Genomic DNA, 12,854 nt, shown 5'->3' with positions numbered 1-12,854 from the left:
TGTTCGTTTGACACGTTTACTTTATATTCCAAGTCACTGGCTGCTGTGTTGAAAGCAGACCATCAGGAATAAGAGGAGACGGGTGACAAGCTGAAAGCCTCCACCATGAGCCAGAAGAGAGATGACGAGGCTCAGAGCAGGAGTCCAGCAGTACAGATGGTGGAGAACGGCAGGATGCATTTTGATATTTGTATATTCATTTACCAAGCATGCATTGAGTGTCTTCTATTTGTCATGGCTGCCAATGGGGCAGAAATGGTCAGAAATGTGTCTAGAAAGAGTCATAGAAAAAAATGAGGTATGAAAGGAAAAACTGAATTGCCTTCTTCAAAGAGAAGAAAATAAGAGACAGAAATGCTTACAAAGACAGTAAAATGTAAAATCATAAAGTGGTTATTAAAAAGGTCTTTTAATTAAATGTCCATTCTATTCAAATATCAAGAAATTTGTGTATAAGATGATGAAGAATGCCATCCCAGTTCATTTAAGAGCTCTGGTACCATCTATTTATCCCCTTACCTTTCAGCCTGTCTCTGCATTCCATGTAAAATAAAACTTGACATTTCCCCTTTTCATAATCCAGACATCTGGTTGCAGCATGTGGGGCATTTTTAAGGCATGAGAAGGGGAAGCGCTGATGTGAAACGAAGGGCAAGATGAAAAGGAGGGAAGAATGGGCAGGGGGAAAGAAACAAGGGATGCTTGGTGAAGGGGATGGGCAAACAAAACTCATCCAGCCCTCACGCCAGGGTCCACAAACAAGCCAGCAAACACTAACTTCAAATTGCATCTAATCAGGAACTAAGTGGAAAGGGACGTAGCTGTTACAATCAGGGTTAACAACTACCACACTTTAAAAGTATAATGTATTAATTTGCTAGGACAGCCGTTATAAAGTACCACAGACTATACAGTTAAACAAGAGAAATTTATTTTCTCACAGTTCTGGAGGCTGGAAGCCTTAAGACCAAGATGCTGGCCAGGCTGACTTCTGGGCTTTGCTCTTTGTCTTGCAGGTGACTATCTTACTGTGTCCTCAAGTGGTGTTTCCTTTGACTCATGCATTTTTGGGTCCCTCTGTGTCAAAACTGCCTCTTCTTATGAAGACACAATTCAACCCATGACAGTACTTATGCAATTTCATTTAATATTTTAAAAATTCTTCATATATGCCTTTAATCCGTGTTGGAGTTTAAAACTTTAAAAAGAATGCAGAGAATGAGATGGTTAGATAACATCACCGACCCAATGGACATGAATTCGAACAAACTCCCGGAGACAGTGAAGGACAGAGGAGCCTAGCGTGCTGCACTCCATGGGGTTGCAAACAGCTGGACAGGACAGTGACTGAACACCACCAGCAAAACTTATTAATGAAATATACAGTAAAATACTTTGGTCTTTAGTAGAGTTGCAACAAATATACAAATAAACATTATTTGAACTTACTACCTTTTCATCATTAGGAAACAAAAGTTTGATTAGCAAAATAAGCCTGAGTCAGGCCATGTGTTATAACCATAGGTTTTTCAAGTAAACTTCTTAGGTTAATTAATACCTTCTATTGTTCTGTATAGGAAAAGAAGTACGTCAAGGTTATATATTGTCACCCTGCTTATTTAACTTCTATGCAGAGTACACCATGAGGAACGCTGGGCTGGAAGAAGCACAAGTTGGAATCAAGATTGCCGGGAGAAATATCAATAACCTCAGATATGCGGATGACACCACCCTTATGGCAGAAAGTGAAGAGGAACTACAAAGCCTCTTGATGAAAGTGAAAAAGGAGAGTGAAAAGTTTGGCTTGAAGCTCAACATTCAGAAACGAAGATCATGGCATCTGGTCCCATCACTTCTTGGGAAATAGATGGGGAAACGGTGGAAACCGTGTCAGACTTTATTTTTGGGGGCTCCAAAATCACTGCAGATGCTGATTGCAGCCAGGAAATTAAAAGACGCTTACTCCTTGGAAGGAAAGTTATGACCAGCCTAGATAGCATATTAGAAAACAGAGACATTACTTTGCCAACCAAGGTCCGTCTAGTCAAGGCTATGGTTTTTCCCGTCGTCATGTATGGATGTGAGAGTTGGACTGTGAAGAAAGCTGATCGCCGAAGAATCGATGCTTTTGAACTGTGGTGTTGGAGAAGACTCTTGAGAGTCCCTTGGACTGCAAGGAGATCAAACCAGTCCATTCTAGAGGAGATCAATCCTGGGTGTTCATTGGAGGGACTGATGCTAAAGCTGAAACTCCAGTACTTTGGCCATCTCATGCGACGAGTTGACTCACTGGAAAAGACTCTGATGCTGGGAAAGGTTGGGGGTAGGAGGAGACGGGGACGACAGAGAATGAGGTGGCTGGATGGCATCACCAACTCAATGGACATGAGTTTGAGTGAACTCCGGGAGTTGGTGATGGACAGGGATGCCTGGCGTGCTGTGGTTCATGAGCTCGCTAAGAGTCGGATACGACTGAGCGACTGAACTGAACTGAACTGATTGTTCTGTAAACAGAACAAAGATACAGAATATACTTTATGTGAATACATGTATAAATCGTGGGAAACTAAGTGCATAAATAATTCCTATCATGATACAGTGTGTTCAGTTGGACCTCATTTATTACATTGTCTTAAGATAAAATGTTTCAGAAATAAAATTAAAGGAGAATTTTCTACATATTTGCTTTAAAAATTCTTCACAGATTGAGAGTAATAATTATGTCTATATCAAAGATAGGCTGATAAACTAATTTGGAAGGATCTTAAAGTAAAGGATTCTTTACTAAAACCAAAAGTAAAAAAGAAAAAAAAAGCTCATTTAAAATACTGTGTGAAAGTAGTTCATATTTCTTATCATATTTCACTTTTTTGTGGAGCAGAGGGAACTATAATTTGGGCTAAGTTCTTAGGAATAGAAGTCAAAACATCTATTACATTTTATGGAAATGGAAATGTGTATTTGAGTATCTATTATATTTTCTAAAATTTTTTCTTTCAAGTACAAATAAATATTTATCTCTCCAAAAGGTACTGTTAATTTTCCTCTGCCCTTCTCTTTGAAGAAGCCTATGGCTCACTGCAAAATCTGATGCTTTGACTTCATAGCTGTTGGAATTTCAGTCTCATAGCTATCCTGTGTGCCTGTTTAAACACTTGTTATAAAGATGTGTTAAAGAAATGGCTGCTACCATGTGTTAACTTCACAGTGGGCAAAGCTGTCAGTCAGTTAGACTGCCCTATTTTCTTCCAGCCTATTTTTTTCAAGTTGTAAATCCTAAATAAGTAGTCTGTTAAATTATTTCACATAATTTTAAAATAGCATGTCATTACCATCAACCACCAGGTAGAATGATTTAATTTAAATCCCTTCTCCACTCACTTACTGAAGAAGTGATTCTGTGATCAATTTTACCTTTCACCAGCATAATTGCCAAGTAATTAACAATGATAAATGATTACCATCTGAAAATTTTAACTAATCCTTCAGTTCAGTTCAGTTCAATTCAGTCACTCAGTCGTGTCCAACTCTCCGCGACCCCATGAACCACAGCACGCCAGGCCTCCATGTCCATCACCAACTCCCGGAGTACACTCAAACTCATGTCCACAGAGTCGGTGATGCCATCCAGCCATCTCATTCTCCATCGTCCTCTTCTCCTCCCTCCCCCAACCTTTCCCAGCATCAGAGTCTTTTCCAGTGAGTCAACTCGTCGCATGAGGTGGCCAAAGTATTGCATTTTCATCCTTAAAGGATGCCAAAGCCTTTGACTGTTTGGATCACAATAAACTGTGGAACATTCTGAAAGAGATGGGAATACCAGACCACTTGACCTGCCTCTTGAGAAACCTGTATGCAGGTCAGGAAGCAACAGTTAGAACTGGACATGGACAACAGACTGGTTCCAAATAGGAAAAGGAGTATGTCAAGGTTGTATATTGTCACCCTGCTTATTTAACTTCTATGCAGAGTACATCATGAGGAATGCTGGGCTGGAAGAAGCACAAGCTGGAATCAAGATTGCCGGGAGAAATATCAATAACCTCAGATATGCAGATGACACCACCCTTATGGCAGAAAGTGAAGAGAAACTCAAAGGCCTCTTGATGAAAGTGAAAGAGGAGAGTGAAAAGGTTGGCTTGAAGCTCAACATTCAGAAAACAAAGATCATGGCATCTGGTCCCATCACTTCATGGGAAATAGATGGGGAAACAGTGGAAACAGTGTCAGACTTTATTTTTTGGGGCTCCAAAATCACTGCAGATGCTGATTGCAGCCAGGAAATTAAAAGACGCTTACTCCTTGGAAGGAAAGTTATGACCAACCTAGATAGCATATTAGAAAGCAGAGACATTACTTTACCAACTAAGGTCCGTCTAGTCAAGGCTATGGTTTTTCCCTTGGTCATGTATGGATGTGAGAGTTGGACTGTGAAGAAAGCTGATCGCCGAAGAATTGATGCTTTTGAACTGTGGTGCTGGAGAAGACTCTTGAGAGTCCCTTGGACTGCAAGGAGATCCAACCAGTCCATTCTAAAGCAGATCGATCCTGGGTGTTCATTGGAAAGACTGATGCTAAGGCTGAAACTCCAATACTTTGGCCACCTCATGCGACGAGTTGACTCACTGGAAAAGAGTCTGATACTAGGAGGGATTGGGGGTGGGAGGAGACGGGGACGACAGAGAATGAGATGGCTGGATGGCATCACCGACTCTATGGACATGAGTTTGAATGAACTCCAGGAGTTGGTGACAGACAGGGAGGCCTTGCGTGCTGTGATTCATGGGTTCGCAAAGAGTCGGACACGACTGAGCGACTGAACTGAACTGAACTGAAGGATCGCATACACTTGGTACAAGCCAGGAACTGTTTTCTACAAAATATTAGAAACATTTATTTCACCCATTCAGTGCATACTTTTGAAATGTCTATTTTGTGCCAATATTGTCCTCAAGTTTATTTTCCTAAGCTAAATGAAAGAAATAAGTGATATATTAGAAGGTATTAAGTGTAGAAAACAATAAAAGTAGGAAAGGGGAACTGGGAATATGTATGAGATTTAAAGGGTGCAATTACAAGTAGGATGTTCAGAAAAGATGAGTGAGACATGTGGGCTTCTGGAAGAGGTACAGCTGACCTACCATCTTGACTTGTCTGGGACTAATGGTTTCCCAGGGCTTCCCTGGTGGCTTAGAGGATAAAGCGTCTGCCTGCATTGCAGGAGGCCCCAGGTTCGATCCCTGGGTTGGGAAGATCCCCTGGAGAGGGAAATGGCAACCCACTCCAGTATTCTTGCCTGGAGAATCCCATGGACAGAGGAGCCTGCTGGGCTACAGTCCACGGGGTCGCAAAGAGTCGGACACGACTGAGCAACTTCACTCACTCAACTGTTTCCCAGGATGCATCCTGTTGCTAAAACCAGGGCAGTCCCAGCCTAGGCAAACCAGACAATTGACCACCTGAGGTGTGTTCCAGATAGAGGAAGAAGAAGACAAAGGTCCTGAGAGGAGAGCATGTCTGGCAGTTTCAACTACTAGTAAGGAGGCCAGTGTGGCGAGAGAGGAGATGAGTTCTGTCATGGGAAGGGATCTCGTCATTCAGGGCCTAGTCATGGATGCCATGCCCCCTGAACCCACTCCTCAGCCTTGATGCACTCAACCCCTGATGCTGCTGAAAGGTTTGCCCGTGTTCTTTCCAGGGGTCTTGCTGTAGAGACTTGCCTCCTCCAAGTTGGTGTTTCTTTGAGGGAGCAGCCCATGACTAATGACTGGCTAAGATGGGACTACAATGGCTTGGCCCCCTTTCGTCAGCCTGGCTCAGCTCAGCCTAGACCTCCCCCTAAAACTGATTGAGGCCTCATCTGTAACCACCTGCAATTCAGCTTTTCCCTTCCCCTCAGTTCCTTACCCTCGTGCCTCAGATGGGAAAGAATCTGCCTACAGTGCAGGAGATGCATCTTCGATCCCTGAGTCAGAAAGATGCCCTGGAGAGGAAAATGGCTACCCCTTCAGTATTCTTGCCTGGGGAATCCCATGGACAGAGGAGTCTGGTAGGCTGCAGTCCATAGGGTCACAAAGAGTCAGACACAACCAACAATTTCACTTTTCACTTCCTTACAGGTGGGTTTCCTGAGAGCACTTCTCAGTAAGCTTTCCAGCTGCGTCTCCATTATAATATCTGTGTCAAACACACCCAAGCTGAGACAGGACTTGAAAGTGATTTTGAGAGACAGGTAAAACCTCTGAAGGCTTTTGAAAGAAACTGAAACCAGAAATAGTTTCTCTTCTCTCTCTCATTAGCCATAAAAAATTACAGAACTTTCTGAGTTGCCTATTTCAGATTATTCTTCTGAGCTTTGTTGTGGTTATTACAGAGGGTGGGCGAACTGGGCTATAACCCAACTGGAAATTGTAGATTTGCTGAATGGTTGGCATTTCTCCCTTTGTTTCGATGTGTGAGCAGTGGGAGGGCCAACTCCTCAGCTGAGGCAGAGAACCCGTATATTCCTAGATGGCTTACATCATACATTGAATCCCACTGTGTTATTGGGACTGGGGTGGTTGTTTTAAATAAAGTCGGTACACCAAAGTGAAACAAGCAAAAGGGAAATCTTTGCCCTCAAGGATTTTATTCTACTCCCTCTGATCCACTTTATTGAAAATGTTCAATAATAAATGGCTTACTCCAGCATACCTCAGGACCTTAATTTCCTGTGGAGCCAGCAGTAATAGGTAGGTAGTGGTTGGGGAGACGAGGAAATATCAAATGGGAAAACAATGATCTCCTTTCTGGTCACACACAGCCACTTAAATGTCCAGCTACTCAGGACATGTATTAGGTGTATTTATTATGTCCAGCATTTTCATATTTCAGGCTTCACTGTAGAGTTTCTAGGCCAACAATAGGCTCCAAATTCATATTACTTAGGAAAACAATGACTAGGAAAATGTTAGGTGGTAGCTCCATTCTTCATCCTGTGTATGAAGAGGCCCTTTGTCCCACCACAGTTCAAATGTTGTTTTTAACAAAATTGTTCAGTTTAAGAGTCTCCCTGACATATGAATTTTTCCTGAGGATGTGTGAATTTTCCATATGATTAGAACTTTTTAGAGATGGACTGTGGTTAATTGTGTTTATGGTCTGTGTGTAAGGTCTTAGCTATTCAGATTCAGAAATGAAAATAAAAAGGATGTTTTGCTTGATAAAACATTTATAAAGCTGTGAAAAGTACAGTTCTTTGAAAGTAGATCTGAATTTATTCCTGATTCTAAAACTGATTCAGATGTGACAGACCTTAGAGGGGAGGGTCCTGTAAACCAATGAGGTTCTAAAAAAACAAGCAGGTTTTGAATGAATCTTTCACATGAATTTTTTAAAAATAATTGTATTTATTTATTTCTTTTTGACTGTGCAGCGTTTTCATTGCTGTGCAGGCTGTCCTCTAGTTTGGGCAAGCGAGGGCCACTCTCTTGCGGTGCATGGGCTTCTCACTATGGGGCTTCTCTTGTTGCAGAGCGGGAGCTCTGGGGCGCATGGGTTTCATTAGTTATGGCTCCAGGGCTTAGTTGCTCTGCAGCAAGTGGGAGCCTCCCGGATGAGGGACTGAATTTGTGTCTCCTGCATTGGCAGGCAGACTCTTTACCACTAAGTGACCAGGAAATCCCCTCTTCCACATGAATTGAATTTAAAAAGTGGACGGTGGTGGGGACCCAACTGTGGATTCTGGGGCTCACTAAACAGATCTACAGTCTCTAGTAAATCCCTTAATCCTTCAGAGCCTTGGCTACCTTATCAATTTAATAGGACTGACTGTCTCTAAGAGAGAACCCTAAGAGATGCAGGTTCTATCCCTGAGTCAGGAAGATCCCCTGGAGGAGGGCATGCCTACCCACTCCAGTATTCTTGCCTGGAGAATCCCATGGACCGAGGAGCCTGGTGGGCTGCAGTCCATAGGGTCACAAAGAGTCAGATACGACTGAAGCGATTTAGCATGTATATGTCTGCTGTCTCAGAACTGGGTGCACATTTTCATAGATGTGAGCATGACTTGAAAACCATTCTTATTCCCATTACTTGCCTTAATAACCAACTACTTCAGCTGAAAATGATGATGTGGAAGGAAGGCGAAGATAGGGTAATCCATAGTTCCTTTCCTTTTTACTCCTTCCTTACATATCAGTATGCCCAAAGTACACAGTGGGGGTAGGAGGCATGAGTATCAAGAAGTGAAATAAAAACAGTTGAGTTAGTTTTGTGCAGTATTTCCACGGTTCTGTTAAGAATAGAATGTGCAAATTGTGTCATTTCTGTGATTCTGCATACATTAAATGCTCTATTTCTGTTTGAAACTGACATTGCACAGCATAAAGATGAATGGTAAAATTCACACTAATTATTAAAAGTTTTGATTTTTCCTTCTGTTGGATAATGTTAAATGTCAAACAAAAACATACAAATTAAAAGAGAGAGCAAGGGAAAAAAGGAAAAACTTTATTTTAGCAACTTTAATAGTACTTTTTTCCTGCTTTCCAACAAAGAATCCTTCATTTTTATTTTGCACTAGGACCCACAAATTATGTAGCTGGTTTTCAGTATGTGTGTGTCTGTATGACAAAGAGAAAGAGAAGTAGGGAAAGATAAAGACAGGAAGCACACATGCAAGTGTGTCCACTCAGAAGCTGTATATAAGCCTACTATGTGCCAGGCATGTGCCCCTGTGTTAGGCTCTGATGCAGAAGTGAAGAACACAGACTTCATTTGGCTGCTGGAGAGTGATGAACCAAATCTGACACTTGTTGAGTTTGAAATAACAGGAGAACCTTCAAGTGAAAACAGTCTAAAAAACAGCTGGCCATGTATGTGTGGTGTTTTTAAAAGACATGAAGGTAAACATATCAATTTGAATGTCATTTGCATAGAAGAAATAGATGTAATAATAACAGTGAAAAGATGCAATACATAAGGATAAACTTTAAAATGACTGTGTACCATTTACATGAAAAACACTACTGAAAGACACAAAAGAAGACTTTAAATCAAAAACATTCTATGTTCTTGATGGAAATAATCAGCATGATAAAAATGTCAAATCTTCCTAAATTAATCTGTAAATTAAACCTTATCCCAATCTGTATAACAATAAGAATGTTTACATTTTAGAACTAGACAAGCTGATTCTAAAGTTTATATGTAAAAATACATAAGCAAGAATAACGAGGAAAATTTCAGAAAATAAGGAAAATGAGAGGGGACTCCCTATTATATAAAAGTACTCCCTGTTTAAAAGTACAATAATTAAACTAGGTTGGAGCATGTTCATCAGTGAAACACAATAGAATGTCCAGAAATAGACCAAATATTGCAAGGAAGTGATTTTAAAAAAAAAACAGCATTTCAAATTAAGGAGGAAAGTAAAATTATTCAACAAATGGTTTTGCAGTGAGTGGATAGAACTTGGGAAAAAATAAAACTTGGATTCCTACCTTACACTTTGCATGTAAATGAGTTCCAAATAGATCAAAGATCTAGACATAAAAATAAACCCATAAAAGTATAAATGTAAAACTTGGGAAATTTTGCTTTAAATATCAGCATGGGAAGGGTTTTACAAGTATAACATGAAACATAGAAGCCATAAAGCAATGATTGGTGAATTTGTTTCCATAATAATCAGAAATTTTATAGGAAGCAAAACACAACATAACTAACACAAACTAAAATTTGAGAATATATACAAGACATATCAGAAGCAAATTCCTGTAATTCATAGGAAAAAAGGCCAACTATTCATACAAAATAGGAGTGGGGGGGGGAAGGAATGAAAAAGTAGTTTATTAAGAAGGAAATACAAATTGCTCTTAAATGTATAGAAAAGATACCAATCCTCACCCAGTTATATATTACATCAGAAGCTATATTTTACTTATCAGACTGGCAAAAAAAAAATTATAATAGAGTTACTAAGCATTGCTGGAGGGGTTGTAATTGGAATAACCTCAATAAAAGGTAATTTCATAGGAGTCAGTCAAAATAACAAATGCACATACTCCTACTCTTCATAGAGAAAGCAAGGGAATTCCAGAAAATCCTCTGCTTTTCATTAAATACACTAAAGCCTTTGACTGTATGGATCACAATAAACTGTGGAAATTTCAAATAGAGATAGAAATACCAGACCACCCTACCTGTCTCCTGAGAAATCTGTAGGAGGTCATGAAGCAACTGTTAGAATTGGACATGGAACAACCGACTGGTTCAAAATTGGGAAAATCAAGGCTATATTTTGTCACCCTGCTTATTTAACTTATATGCAGAGTACATCATGCAAAATGCCAGGCTGGATGAATCCCAAGCTGGAATCTAGATTGCTGGGAGAAATATCAATAACCTCAGAGATGCAGATGATACCACTGTAATGGCAGAAAGCAAAGAGAAACTAAAGAGCCTCTTGATGAGGATGAAAGAGGAGAGTGAAAAAGCTGGTTTAAAACTCAACACTCAAAAAACTAAGATCATGGCATCTGGTCCCATCACTTCATGGCAAATAGAAGCGGGGAAAGTGGAAACAGTGACAGGTTTTATTTTCTTGGGCTCTAAAATCTTTGCAGATGGTGACTGCAGCCATGAAATTAAAAGACATTTGCTCCTTGGAAGGAAACCTATGACAAACCTAGACAGCATATTAAAAAGCAAAGACATTACTTTGCCAACAAAGGTCTGTCTGCTCAAAGTTTTGGTTTTTCTAATGGTCATGTACAGATGTGAGAGATGGACCATAAAGAAGGCTGAGCACCGAAGAATCAATGTTTTTGAATTGTGGTGCTGGAGAAGACCCCTGAGAGTCCCGTGAACTGCAAGGAGATCAAACCAGTCAGACCTAAAGGAAATCATCCCTGAATATTCATTGAAAGGACTTATGCTAAAACTTCAGCTCCAATACTTTGGCTACCTGATGGGGAAGGGGTTACTTATTGGGAAAGACCTTGATGCTGGAAAAGATTGAAGGCAGGAGGAGAGGGGGTGACAGAGCATGAGATGGTTGGATGGCAGCATTGATACAATAGACATGGATTTGAGCAAACTCAGGGAAACAGTGAAAGCCACAAAAGTCTGGCGTGCTGCAGTCTGCGGGGTCCTGAAGAGTTAGACACGACTGAGCAACTGAACAGCAATACTCTTAGCAATTCTAGTCCTAAGTACCTATTCTCTAAGTACAAAATGATGTTTATGAAAGATTGTAGTATACTTGAAGCAGACTAAATGTTTAGCATTAGAAGACTGGTTTAAAAAATATATATTAATGAAATTCAGTGTGTCTCATGTGTACTGGTAAAAGATCTCCAAAATCTATTAAGTGCAAAAAGTAATGTGTAGAACAGGGTACACAGCATACTAACATGTTGGGGGGAAATTATATGTATAATATATATAATTATATATATTACAATTACAGGCTTTCCTGGTGGCTCAGCAGTAAAATATCTGCCTGCAGTGCAGGAGATGCAGGAGATACAGATTTGATCCCTGGGTCAGGAAGATTCCCTGGAGGAGGAAATGGAAACCCACTCCAGTATTCTTGCCTGGAGAATCCCATGGAGAGAAGAGCCCGGTGGGCTATAGTCCATATGGTGACAACACACAGCCTATTAGAAGGTTCTGCAAGAGACTATAATCGTGGTTGCCTGCTAGGAGATAAATTGGATGAGCATGGGTCAAGGAGAAAAATAGATTTTTTTCCACCTAAAATTACTTTGTACTTTTGAATTTGATACTATGTACATTACTCAGGAAAAAAAAAATGTAGATTAAGAGGGTCAATAGTTAAAACCAGTGAAAGATTTGAAATAGGTTAGATCTCTGAGTGTAACGATATTAACACAAGAAAGCGAAGGGCTGTGACAAATATCTATTTGAAGGAGGGAGACGTATCAGCTAGACAGTATAGCAAAATGGACTAAGAAATAGAAAACAATAAAATAGTGTCACAGACAATGAAAGAAAAGTGTCTGAAAAGGAAAAGATCTATATATTTAGCTATAAAATAGCTATAATACTTTTTATATTAATATATGCAAAAAAGGATGTCGTATTAGAAAAGATCAGTATACTTAACATAAATGAAGAAAAAACAACATTCTGATAGAAAAATGATCAAAGAACACGAATGGATAATTCCCAAAACAAGAAAATACAAATTTCCAATCAATGTAATAACTTGTAATTCTGAAAATGCAAATTAAACATAGAGGAAATGTTTGACTATACACTTAGAAAATTGTTCTTAAATTTAATGCAATTCTCAGTGCTGATGGAAACATCAACTGAGACAGTTATTTGGAAAACAGTTTGTCAATAGGTATCAAGCAACTTTGTAATTGTTAACAAATTTGATACTGCAATTTCTACTTCCAGGAATTTCTACCAAGGAAATAATCAGAGTCATATAATGCTAATGTTATTTTACAACATTACATCTGATGGCAAAACAGAAGTTAATCTCAATGTTCATCAGTGTGTCAATGTTCTCAATGTCTCCTTCCTCCAGTTTTAGAGCCTTCCAGGAGAATCTCAGGGATGGCGGAGCCTGGTGAGCTGCCGTCTATGGGGTCGCACAGAGTCAGACAAAACTGAAGCGACTTAGCAGCAGCAGTTAAGCCTCCTTCTTCCAGCTAGGGTGTTATTTCTAAATTATACACATAGTAAAAAGAAGAAAAAAGAAGGAGGAGAATCCCTTCAGCACTTTGTTGAATGCTGATAGTAGTCCAGACTCCTTGGAAAGTTTAAAGTCTTCCGTGATTTTGTATTGCTTTTCATTCTGGCCTTAATGGTCAACTTGTGTCTTCTGTCCAATGCAA

The sequence above is a fragment of the Moschus berezovskii genome, chromosome 2 (assembly GCF_049115385.1).
Source record: "Moschus berezovskii isolate FMDL1 chromosome 2, NW_MosBer_1.0, whole genome shotgun sequence".
Classification (NCBI taxonomy): Eukaryota; Metazoa; Chordata; class Mammalia; order Artiodactyla; family Moschidae; genus Moschus; species Moschus berezovskii.
Note: the sequence above shows the minus strand (reverse complement) of the source record.